General features: G+C 39.3%; 1 non-coding gene across 1 annotated transcript; it reads right to left on the reverse strand.

Annotated features, from left to right (window-relative positions):
• Positions 1–1,075: 1,075 nt before the first annotated feature.
• Positions 1,076–1,178, reverse strand: LOC144309301 (U6 spliceosomal RNA). Its single transcript, XR_013375349.1, has one exon. It is a non-coding gene; the product is annotated as a U6 spliceosomal RNA (small nuclear RNA).
• Positions 1,179–13,764: the final 12,586 nt, after the last annotated feature.

Below are 13,764 nucleotides of genomic sequence, written 5' to 3' on the forward strand. Positions count from 1 at the left end.
TCATGTGCTTGTTTACTGTCCTCTATTTTACAGAAGAGTTTGTGAAGAATTGAGGTTATTTCTCTGGAACATGTTAGAATTCTCCAGTGAAGCCACCTAGGCCTGAGGATTTCTTTGTGAGAAGGTTTTAAACTTTTTATTTCTTTACTTATTTATTTTGAGAGAAAGAGACAGAGAATTGGGAAAGGGGCAGAGGCCAAGGGAGAGAGAGAATCTCAAGCAGACTCCACACTGAGCATGGAATCCAACACAGGGCTCTATCTCACAACTCTGAGTTCATGACTTGAGCTGAAATCAAGAACCAGACACTCAACAAACTAAGCCACTGAGCCACACCCCACTACATATTTAATTTAAAAAATAGATTAGTAACTATTAAGATTATCTATTTCTTCTTGAGAGAGCTTTAGTAGTTCATGTCTTCCAAAGAATTTATCCATGTCCTCTGTTATCAAATTGACTGGCATAAAGCGATTTACAGTACACCATTTTTATCCTTTTTATATTCATAGAATCTGTAGTGAGGTTGTCTCTCATTTCTGATGTTGGTGATTTGTGTTCTTTCTCTCTCTCTCTGCTGATTAGTCTAGCAAGAGTTCTATCAATGTCATTCATTTTGTCCAAGAACTTATTTACAGTTTTATATTTTTTCTCTTGTTTTTATCTTTCCTAATCCATTGATTTCTGCTCCAAACTTTCTTTTTTATTTTTACTTTTCCTAATTATTTTCTTTTTTGAGTTTCTTTTTTTCTTCCAATTTTTATTTAAATTTCAATTAATTAATGTACCATGTAATATTAGTTTCAGATGTACAATTTAGTGACTCAACACTTATATACAACTCCAGTGCTCATCATGACAAGCGCCCTTCTTAATCCTCATCACCAATTTCATCCATCCCCTTCACTCACCTCCCTTCTGGTAACCATCAGTTTGTTTTCTATAATTAAGAGTCTGTTTCTTGGTTTGTTTCTTTTTCTTCCTTGTTAATCTGTTTTTTAAATTCCACAAATGAGTGAAGTCACATGGTATTTGTCTTTCTCTGATTGACTTACTTCGCTTAGCATAATACTCTAAAAATACGGAACACTTCACGAGTTTCTGTGCCATCCCTGCTCTGGGGCCATGCTTTTAGTATATCATTCCACTTTTAGTATATGTGTTGCTGAAGTGGGCACTCTTTTTCCAGTTTCTTAAAGTTAAAACCGAGATCATTGATTTGAGATCTCTCTCCTTTTCTAATATAGATGTTTAGTGCTATAAATTCAGAAAATATATTTTCTGAATATTGTCTAGTGACATCCCACAAAAAGTTGCATTTTATTTTTTATTTGTTTTAAAATACTTTTAATTTCTCTTTTTATTTCTCTTTTTTGACTCATGAGTTTTTTTTTTTTTTAAGAGTGGACTATTTAGTTTCCAAATATTTGGGGAATTTTCCAGAGATTTTCCTATTATTAATTTCTAATTTAATTCCATCACAGTCAGACAACATACTCTGAACCCAGCATATGCTCACCTTGGTAAATGTTCCATATGCCCTTGACAAAATTGTCTTTGGGTGGCACGTTCTATTTAAACATCAATTTGGTCACATTGTTGTTAGGATTTTCTCTATCCTTAGAGAATATCCTATATTCTGTCTACTTGTTCTATCAATTATTGAGAGGGGGATATTGAAATCTTTTACTGTATTGGTGGATTTATCTAGCTTTTCTTGACATTCTATCAGTTTTGTTTCATGTATATTGAAACTCTGTTATTAGGTGCATAAATATTTTAGATTTTTATGTACTCTTGACAAAGTGATCCTTTATCATTGTGAATTGGAGTTCTTTATCCATGGCAATATTCTTTGTTCTGAAATCTACTTTGTCTGATATTCATATTGCCACTAAAGCTTTCTTCTTACTAGTTTTAGGATGATATATATTTTTCTATCCTTTGAAGCCACTTGCGTATTTATATTTAAAATTTTTTTTTTATTTATTTATGATAGTCACAGAGAGAGAGAGAGAGAGAGAGAGAGAGAGAGAGAGGCAGAGACATAGGCGGAGGGAGAAGCAGGCTCCAGGCACCAGGAGCCCGACGTGGGATTCGATCCCGGGTCTCCAGGATCACATCCCCGGCTGCAGGTGGCACCCTGGGCCAAAGGCAGGCGCTAAACCGCTGGGCCACCCAGGGATCCCACGTATTTATATTTGAAGTGTTTTATTGTAGGCAGCATATAATCAAACCTTACTTTTTAAATCAAATCTGGTATCTATGCCTTTTAATTGGGACATTGAGACTAATTACACGTAATATGATTATTGGTACATTTAGGTTTAAATATATCTTCCTGCTCTTTGATTTTTATTTGTTCTATCTGGTCTGTGTTCTCCTTTTCCTCTTTTTTCTGCCTTCTTTTCGATTGAGTATTTTTGTGATTCCATTTTCTCTTCTGAGTTGGCTTAACTCTTTGATTTCTTATTTAGTGGTTGCTTTAGAATTTATAGTATACAACTTTAACTTATCACAGTTTACCTTAAAATGATATTATACCATTTAACATATAGCATAAGTACTTAACAATTGTATATTTCTTGCCTCCCAACTTCTGTATCATTCTCATACATTTTACTCTAACATAGGTTATAAACACCAAATTACATTGGTATTATTTTAAACAGTCCATTGTGGCTTAAAAATCATTAAATGACAAGATAAATCTAAATTTATCCATATGGTTACAATTTTCAGGTGTCTTAAATTCTTTGTACAGATTTTATTTTTTTTTTCTCTTTGAGAGTGCTCTCCTCCCAGTTTTTTAAAGTTTTATTTAAGTAATCACTATACCCACTGTGGCACTCAAACTCAGAGCTCCAAGAGTCACAGGCTCTACTGACTGAGCCAGCCAGGAGCCCATCTTTATGTAGATTTCTATTGCCATCTGGTATCACTTACCTTTTGCCAGAATGAGTTCCTTTAACATTTCATATAGTGCCTGTGTCCTAGTGATACATTCTCTCAGCCTTTTCATCTGAAAGATTTTTATTTTGCCTTCATTTTTGAAAGATATCTTCACTGGGTATAGAATTATAAATTGACCTTTTTCACTTCTAGTAAAATGTTGCTTTGTTGTCTTCTCACTTGATTGTTTCCCACAGGAAATTTGCTGTCATCTTTATTTTTCTCCTCTGTAGGTAACACATTTTTTGTTATCACTAATTTTTAAGATTTTCTCTTTATCACTGATTTTGCAAATTTATTTTAATGTGCTTTGCAGTAGTTACTTTCATCTTTCTTGTGTTTGGGGTATTCTAAGTTTCTTGAATCACTGGGTCTATATTTTTCATAAAATTTGGATTTGGAGGCCATCGCTTTTTTCACATATACTTTATTCCCCCATTTTCCTTTCATGAACTTCAATTATATGTGGATTAGTGTGCTTGCTGTTGCTCACAATTCATGGGAGCTCTTTTTACTTTTTAAAGCTAATTTTTCTATGTGTGTTTTATTTTGTATAGTTCCTTTTGCTATGTCTTTGAATTTGCAAATAATTTCTTCTACAATGGCTAATCTGCCATTAATCCTATCAAGTGTATTTTGCATCTCTGACATTGCAGTTTTTATTTCTAGAATTTCAATTTGGTCTTCTATTGTATTTTTTACCTCAACTTAACTTTTGAACATATGAAAGACAGTTGTGTAAACAGTTCTAATGTCATTGTTTACTTATTCTAATCAGTGTACCTATTCTGAGTCCCGTTTTGATTGTGTGATTATTTTTGTCATTATACATCAGGTTTTCTGCCTTTTTGTAAGCCTGGTAATTTTTTACTAAATGCCAGATATTCTGAGTTTTGCTTTTAAAATGTATTAGTGGGACTGAAACAGTGTTGTCTAGTACTGATTATCCTTCACTTCTGAGGTAAAATCCTTCTGTGTACTCTGATGTTTCATGAATCATGAGGTTTTCCAGTCTAGTTACTTGGATTACTCTCAATTTACTATGAGCACCAAGCATTATAACTTATAGTCCTTTTGGGTGATTCTTTCTCCAGCCTAAGATTTTTCACACTTGCATGCACTGGTCAATACTCTGCTAAATACTCAAGAGTGATCCCCCCGTAAATCACCAAAGGTCTGTCTGTGGGAAGCTATCTCTTCTCTGATACTCTGTCTTGCAAACTCTACCCATAGTCTTCTTTCCAGACTCTCATACACATCTCCTTAACTCAGGGATTCCTCTTGGTTCTGCCTCAGTTCCTCTTCTCTGCACTCCAGCCTGTGAATTCTTCCAAATCACTAAACTGGGTTAATCATTGGGTTTACTTCATTTGTTTTTCTTTTCTCAGGAATCACTGTCTTTTGTCACATGATCTACATTGTCTTAAAAAAATCATTGTTTCTTAGGTTTTGTGCAATTTTTGTTTGTTTTTGTTGGGTGGGTAAATCTGGTGCCTATTACTCCATTTTGGCTGGAAGTGGAATTCCAACTATTTGTTGCTAACCACATTGATTGTTTGCCTGTTAGAAAGTGATAGTTTGAGCATTTTACATCTCAAAACAATTTATTGTAACTTACATGTTGTCATTTAACTATGTTTCCATTATGTTTTAAGAAATTGGTGAACTGCTTTTGGTTGACATTTAACCTGTTTTTTTTTTTCTCATTTAAAATAATAGGAATTAAGTTTCCAGTTAGCATTTTTATGTAGCATGTCTTATTTTCTGTAATGGATTATTGATGTTAATTAGAAAATGCCTATAAATATTACTTTTAGGCTTAGAATTTTTTCTCTTGCATGCAAATTCTGGAGGTAGCCTGTCTAGAGCTGTCATGGCAGCTCATGAAGTCTTCAGAGACAAGTGCCTTCTGTCTTTCTGCTCCTTAGTGTATGAATTTCATCTCCCTCAGAATTACCAGATGGAGCATTAGTCATCAAGCCCACATTCTAACTCCTCCTAGCTAAATCAGCCTTCTTTTAATAATTATTCTAGGGGCCTATCCCTTGCTTTTCTCTTACTGTGATGGACAGGTCAATCATATCTTCAAGAAATGCTTACAAATGTATTCTTTTTCAGAGAGACCTGGCTGTATCAGTTTGTAGAGCAAACTCTCTCTTGATCTTGGGGCTGTGAGTTTGAGCCTCATGTTGGGTACAGAGATTACTTAAAAAATAAAAATAAAAACAAACAAACAAATAAATAAATCAAACAAATGTAGTCTTTTCATTAGGCTTCTTGTTGCCCTGAATAAAACTAGAGTTCTGTTGTTAAGCCATAAAGAGAAAAAGGACATGGATAAGCTATTAAGAGTGTCTACACATTTGACAACGGACATTAATGACAGGCTAGGTATTGTGAACTCATTTTGAACATGGACATGACATAGATTGAAAGAAGATTCTTCTGGTAGTGTAGGGCAATATATTGTAGAATGAAAGAGGCTGGTGACACTCTCTTATTTGGTCTTTCCATGACAATAATCCAGGAAGGCAGCACTGAAAACCAGCAATGGAAAAGATAAAGGAAACACTCCAAAATACTTATCTAAGGAAGAAATCTTAGAAAGTACTTAGTGATAGATGGGTTGTAAAGGGCATGTACAGCAACAGGAATGTGTAGCAAAAAAAGACAAAATTATGAAAGGAGTGTTGGAAAACTCATGGAAGCCACTATTCCATATATCTGGTAAGTTCAGCCCTGCCCAGGACTTAAGACAATGATGTCTTCATAATGCACTGAAGACTCTCTATTGGTGATAGGGGTGTTAAAATAGTCTGGCAGTAACACATCTAGGGTCTGCAACGATCTCAGATGGGCAGAGTACAGCTTGATATGTAGAGTAACCCCCATCAAAGATGGTCAGATCACTGACACCATGAATGTCCAAGCCTTTGTTTCCATGTCCCTGCAGGAGTTCCCTCTAAGACAAGGAGCTAACCCTAAATCTCAGTCCTGAAGTCTTTAGAGACTGCCGGTTTCTGTACCCAAAGTCAGTTCTATATTTTGCCATATCAAAGATAGAATAGGAAAATAATAAACATGCTGTAGTAAAAGAGTAAATAATCTGGCATCAGACAGGTCAGGACAGAATTATTGATCAATATTTTGTTAGTTGGGTGAACTTGGGCAGGTTACTCTTTGTCTCTGAGTCACATTTACTGATCTGAAAAAGAATTATTATAATACCTGTCTTATATAATTTTTTGTGAAACTTAGTTGTGTTTGTCAAAGAGCATGGCAGTTGGAGAGCTCATGCTCTGGCCTTGGCTCAATCTATTTACTTGATGTGTCACCTTTCAAGTAACCCCTTTGGGTCTTGATTTCTTTATCTGTCCTTTTATAGAGCTTCAAAACCAGTTTTTGGCATATAGTGTCTACTTAATAAGTATTTATTTAAAAATTATGTTGGATCTATAAAATAAAGGGTTTCATTTAAATTAGCGTTTTCCAAAGTATGTGTCATGAGATACTAATAAATTGATAATGCACATTGTAAATGCTTGTGCTTGAGATGATACAGCAAGAAAACCCAAGAAGATAGTGTCATTGATGACACTCATGAATGCAACATACCTACTTTTTTTCTTGCTCTAAATTTAATGTTATCTGAAATGAAAACAAACCCCCTATCTTTGATAAGCTATTTTTTCTGGGTGTCTATTTTTACAGCCAAACAGAATTCTTTACTGATCTAAACTATTAATATTTACCCAGTAGTATTTTACAATAGAAGCCACTATTGCCCCTCAATCCTTGCCCATTTGTTTCTTTCAATTTTCAATCAATTCATCAGTGAAAATATCCTCAGACACTTATGTGTGCTGTGTGCTAGGTGTTACCCAAAAGACGTACAAATCCCAAATCTTGCTACTGCAGTGTGTTTGAATATCGGACATAATTAGATATTAGTTGATGGACCTAAATTGGGCAGAAATTTTCCTGAAGGAAGGGACTGATCAACCTGTGGGCTTGTCCTTGTCCCTGATGAGGAGTATAATGGGAGCCTGAGACATGCTTGCTCCACAGATGGCTTAATTTGTACACCTTGTAGGCCAGTTGCTCAACCAATTGGCTTCCTTATTGAAATGACAGCTAATTTAAAAGAATAAATGGCTATTTAATAGAATGGAAAACCATTAAGCTCAGATCCTTCTAATAAAGACTGATTCTTATGTAAGTTCTTATGGAGTGTTAATTGCTGGTTCCTGAGAAAAGGGAAAAATGAAAAATTGCTTGTTACCTCACTGTGAACTCGGACTCTACTCTGAATAATACTGACAGTTCTAATAATAATAAAAATGTTGCTGCTGCTTCTCTATTTTTCATTAGTACTTTGTGGCTTAGAAACTATGTAAATTTGGAGAAGTAATTGAATATAAAGCAAAGAGACTAAAAAATAGCCCCCTAAAAATAGAAAAAAAGGAAAATAAAGTCATGTCTGAGAATTAAACTTAAACATCAACACTTATTGCCCAGTAGCCCTAAAAATACAAAATGGCTAGAAGACCTGGCAACAAATTCAATTAAAATAGGAGCTGCAGGTCATTATAGAAACATAGTGGAACATTACAAATACAATTGTTCAAATATTGGGAAATGGAGACAGAATGTAAACCAATAAATTTTGGGTGTTTCCTGTCCCACAGGAGATAAACTATCCTAATATAGAAATAAATGTGCAGTAGATTGAAAGCTCCTCCTATCAAGAGGTAAAGTCTATTCCTCCAGACTTGAATCTGAGTTTATCCACATGACTTGCTTTGGCCAATGGGACACTGGCAAATATGGCACAAGTGAAGATTTGAATAGTGTTTACATAGTGAGGCTTAGTTTCTCTTGCTGCTGATAACTCCTTTCCCATTATGTGAACAAGCCTGGGCTAACCTCCTGGAGGATGAAAGTCTGTCTGTAGAGAGGCTTCAACTGTTTGGCCATCTCAACCATCACAACTGAGGCCTTATACATATGAGCAAGGCCATCCTGGACCCTCTAGCCTCAAACAAGTTGTCAGCTCAAGAAAACTATAGAACCACAGCTAACCCACAGAATTATGAAAAATAGTTGTTTATTGTTTTAAGTAACTGAATAGTAGTGACTACTACTTTTGGGGTCGTTTGTTATGCAGCACTAGACACCAGAGACTTTTTAGTTTTCAGTATTCTGGTCCCAGGGGTCAGGTCATCCCCTCTGCATGCATGTATATGGATGTATCAGGCAATCTTATGTTGACATCATCAATGACTCCATTCTCCTGACTTCCCTTACTCTGAGACAATGCTCACCAACAAATGTCTACCCATGGTCTGTCCTGCCACATAGTTTGCCTACAGTGGCTGTGTTCATAGACTGACCACATGAACACCAAGGATTCCTAGGCCTTGGTATGGTAATTATTTATGATAAATTAATGAAGTTGCTTCTGACCAAGGTTTGGCTTAGGGAGCAAGTATTCTGTCTCTAAACACTTACTCTCCATTCATCTCTACCCTGCTCTTTACTCCAGAAAGTGGATATGTATAGATTGCCTCAAGGAACAATCTTGCCTTGTGGCTTCTTGTTGGGCTACACCAATGGGAAGCTCTACCTAAAGACTGGAGGAAGGAGAGTGATTTCAGAGGATTGATCCCTACAGTCTCTCCCTATAAGATTGGTTTGGGTAAGCTGAGTCCCTGGACTGAAGACTGTGGCTCCTGTTAAGGTGATCCTTTCTCTGAAACTCTCTCTTTGAAACCAATCCTTCCTCTCATCTTTTCAGGCCTAGAGATAAAAATGGAACAATTTTTATTAGCCTCCAGTTCTGCACTATCCTATGTGGTTTCCCTACTCCTGCCCACACTTTTGTAAATAACTCTTTTATTAAACCCTTTCCCAATTATCCTGATTTCAGCACACCATCTGTCTCCTGTTGAGCCCCTGACTGATACATATGCTAAGCATGTGGGTTTGAATATCTGATTTGTCTGATGGTGATTTCTCTTTGGCTTATGATTTACCCCTGAGAGATGGCTTCACATTCACTGAGCCAATATAGTCAAGTTTTTAAGCCCATGAGTCTGGGAGTCAGGCTGAAATTCACAAAGGTAACAAATTCCTCTAGGAACTAGCCAGCTGGCCTTTCCCCTTCTGAAGTGGAGAACAAGAACTGTGCTTTTCTATATTTCCACAATACCCACTTTTCAGGGTGGCTATTAGGATTAGATAAACTACATGCAAATTGCTTTAAATCTTTGTACCTTTCATCTTATAAATTCTCAGCATGTTAAGAATTGTTATTGTTTTGTTTAATGTTCCTTTGGCTGTATAATACGGTCTTTACCAATTAAATGACGTGTAACATCTTTCTTGGACTCCTTTTGTGGATGCTTTTGTTAATGTGGCACATTGAAATTATGGGGGTTAGGATAAAAAAAGAGAGAACATAGGTGAAGCATGATTTACACATGATGCACAAAGCTTCTAAAGTCTTATGACAAGCCACTGAGTGGAAAGGATTTTGATTGAGCAAATGTCACGTAAACAAGTTCAGTGAGTCAAACGTGGAGTAAAAATGGCACTCTAAGTAGAACATTGGAATTAAGCATTCATGGAGTGCTTGATTCGCTTGTATGAATCCACAAAAGGTGGATATAAAACAGTTGGGGATGGCAGGTGGATCCCCTCTGGGACATGGCATGGTGGCAAGATGTGTCAGTTTCCTTGTTATTTACTAAGAAGTAAGGAGAGTCAAGTAAAAAGACTCCCTAGCATTCTTTCTTCCTCAGAAAAAGCCAGCATCCTGTGTGCCAAGTAGAGAGGCAAAGTAAAGAAGACCCTGGTAATGTCACTCACATCTCTTCCCATTATGGGCTCAGGTTAGCCTCTACATTGTGAGGTCCTGCCTCTATTTCTCTTCAGACAGCAAAGATTCTCTTACATACACACATGCACATGTCCTCCCCCCTCCCCAAGTATAGAGAGCCATTCAAAATCAATCTTAATCATTTTTATTCTCTACAAATGTCATTCTCTGATGGATGTTTTCACTTAGACTTGCTTGTTTATTTTAGATGATTTGTTTGGGGGCCTCACTTTCATGTCCCTACCATTCAAAATAGAATATGACCTCTGAGGAGCTCTAAGGTAGCTCAGGAAAAGGCTGCTGAGGAGCCATCATGAATGGGCACAGAATGAGCAGAAATTTTCATGAAAATGGGAGTATAATTTGCATAGGACCCCAGGGCGAACATTGATAGGAAGTGTTCCTGTGGAATGGCCAGTGGACAGAACATAGAAACAGACAGTAAATCGTAAGGTGGAGGATGATGTGTAAGATGGAGTGTGAGCCTATGGGAAGTAAATAAAGGAATGGTGTCTCAAGGTCATAAGAACCTTAACAGTCAGGGAGATGTAGAATGGAAATTTGATTAATAAATTCTGAGACAAGATGCAACTACCTGAACTTGAAATCAATGAGCACCATAAATTAAGAGGAAGCTAATATAGATAGGTAGTTAAAATTTGCCCATGTTGAGGGGGCAAGAGATTTTAGCAATAATGGTAACTTAAAAAAATCAGATTACATCCCAGTTGGAAATGTCCAAAAATCGTGTGAAGAGTTGACTGGAGGTTGTGTTAACTGGGGCTGGAGAAAACATGGAAAAAAAAAAAGATTATCTGAATTCACATAGACTTATCCAGCTTATATGACTTAATCAGCGACCTACCAGAAGAACCTTTGTTTGGGGAATAAGAAGATAAGGGGATTCGGGCCCCGGGTAGGTAAAATAATCTTAGCTAGATTTCTTGGGTGTCTCTTGAGCCTGAAAAGTACCATCTCACTCTAGAGTTTAGTGTCACAATCAAGTTAAGTGAATGCCCTGGTCTGTCTTTTCTGGACCATATTAATAACACGATTCGTTCAGCCATTTAAAAAGCAGGGTTTCTTTTCACCTTTAAAAAACAGGCTGCTGTTTCTCTCTGCTTGCTCTTACTTCTGACACTCTGAGCAGCAGCCCCAAAGCTTTGGATGAGCCAAATTGCTGACTTGGGAAAAGGAAAGGAGAGTGCATGGCCAGTTCTCCCAGAAGCAGAAAGCCATGCAGAGGAGGAAGGCCTTTGTTTCTTGTGTAATTTCATGGAACCTACTTGAATAAGAAAGAACTGGAGGCTTCAGAGAAATTTTGTGCTACTAAGTGAACAATAATCATAGTGCAAGAAGAAAAAAAAGGGAAGAGGGGAAAAAAGTAAGAGGGAAGAAAATAAAGTGGCTTTTTTTTTCTTCTCAGCTGAGAATGTCTAAGGTTTCAGTAATGAAGCTTGGCTCCTTTCTCACCAAATGAGGTTCTGACTTGCTGGCAAAAGGCCTGTGCAGAAATATCATATCATTAATAATGCCTTGAAGGGAAATGTGCTTTCAGGTGTTTTGTTATTTTTTAATCACTTACTGTGACTTTTAGATTATTATTTGTTTATGCCTGCATTGTTGCAGACTGACTTTAGGGTGACTGATGTAAACACATGTAATAATATAAGGTAAAAAAAAAAAGATTAATAAGAAGCAAATAGGACAATCAAGGTGAAGGAAAAATTCAAGTAGTTATTATAAGATGGAGCCAAGGGTAATATTGATATTAAAATGTGCATTCTAAGTCCTCGTCAGTCCACTAAGAACCTGAGATGTGAGGGACAATACCAGATACATGATTTACATCGTGAGATAAAAATCAAACATGATGCACAGGAGAGCCAGAGTGAAATGTCTCCCTTGGGTCCTCACAAACAGGAGCATAATGGACAACTTCCTCAACAGCATCCCTACAGTAAATACAGAAACCAGCTTCATAGGGCAGTTTCTTATACTTCACTTGGTGCCACCACATAAACATTGTCCAGGAAAAGCAATTCAGTGTGCGACTCTACACACATCTCTGATGGTCTGGCTTGCACCTGGGGACTATTATTAGTGTATGTAAAAAAATGGGTGGATGCATGGCCCATCACTTATTCAACCAATCACCTCAAAGTACCTGATTTTTTGCCCAATCTTGAGAGAAGCACTGAGTTCAGGTCGATGCCTCAGACAAAAAGCTGGAGAGGAACTGCTCTGTGTTGCCAGCTTTGCCAACTTGGAAAAATAAGGATGATTTCTCTTAAAAAATTTTTTTAATTTATTTGAGAGAGAGAGCATGAGCAGAGGGTTAGGGGCAGAGGCAAAGAGAGAAGCAGGCTGAGCGGGAAGCCAGACTCAGGGCTCCACCCAGGAACCCTGGGATCATGACCTGAGCCAAAGGCAGACACTTAACTGATCCACCTAGGCGCCCTCCAAAATAAGGATGATTCCTTGTGAATGCTGAGGAGCTCCAACTCCTGGGGCAATTTCCCTTTATACATGTAAGAAGTTGCCCCCTTTACTCACTCCAGAGCAAGCCTGCACAGTAGAGCGGTCTGAGGGGCTCCCAGTTCAGGGGTCATCTAGGTTTTACTGCACCTACAACTTACACAATTCTGAGAGTCACTTTAAGACATAAATACAAAATCAACTGCAAAAGTTGATTTTTACTTAGAATGAGAAAACACGAAACAATTACAACTTTTAGAAAAACTTGTCAGGTATCACGAGAATCTCTAAAAATGAATATTGTTTGTGAATTAACTGCCTGACCTACCTCAACAATAGAGCTTTCCTAATTTGGGGCCATGAATTACTGGATCTTTTCTAAAAATCATTTCCTGAGGGGGGGGAGGAGCAAGATGACGGAAGAGTAGGGTCCCCAAATCACCTGTCTCCACCAAACTACCTAGAAAACCTTCAAATTATCCTGAAAATCTACGAATTCGGCCTGAGATTTAAAGAGAGACCAGCTGGAATGCTACAGTGAGAAGAGTTCGCGCTTCTATCAAGGTAGGAAGACGGGGAAAAAGGAATAAAGGAACAAAGGCCTCCAAGGGGGAGGGGCCCGCGAGGAGCCGGGCTGAGGCTGGGGCGAGTGTCCCCAGGACAGGAGAGCCCCGTCCCGGAGGAGCAGGAGCTGCACCGACCTTCCCGGGCGGAAAGGGGCTCGCGGGGAGGTGGAGCAGGACCCAGGAGGGCGGGGATGCCCTCGGGCTCCCCGGGACACTAACAGACACCTGCGCCCCGGGAGAGTGCGCCGAGCTCCCTAAGGGCTGCAGCGCGCACGGCGGGACCCGGCGGGACCCGGAGCAGCTGAAGGGGCTCGGGGGCGGCTCCGCGGAGGGGGCTGCGCGGCCCCGGGAGCAGCTCGGAGGGGCTCGGGCAGAGGAAGAGGCTCCGTGCGGAGGGGGCTGCGCGGTTCCAGGAGCAGCTCGGAGGGGCTCGGGCGGCGGCTCCGCGGAGGGGGCTGCGCGGCCCGGGAGCGCGAATCCACCAGCGCAGGCTCCGGAGCACAGGGCGCCGGGACACAGCCCAGGATCCCGCCTCCCCCGGGACAGGCAGAGGCCGGGAGGGCCCAGGACAGCGAGGACGCTCCTGCCCCAGCTGAGCAGATCAGCGGCCCCGCCCCGGAGCATCCAGGCCCTGCAGACGGAGTTCCTGCCGGAGCTGAATCCAGGTTTCCAGAGCTGCCCCGCCACTGGGGCTGTTCCTCCTGCGGCCTCACGGGGTAAACAACCCCCACCGAGCCCTGCACCAGGCAGGGGCACAGCAGCTCCCCCAACTGCTAACACCTGAAAATCAGCACAACAGGCCCCTCCCCCAGAAGACCAGCTAGACGGACAACTTCCAGGAGAAGCCAAGGGACTTAAAGTACACAGAATCAGAAGATACTCCCCGGT

Source organism: Canis aureus, chromosome X (genome assembly GCF_053574225.1).
Source record: "Canis aureus isolate CA01 chromosome X, VMU_Caureus_v.1.0, whole genome shotgun sequence".
Classification (NCBI taxonomy): Eukaryota; Metazoa; Chordata; class Mammalia; order Carnivora; family Canidae; genus Canis; species Canis aureus.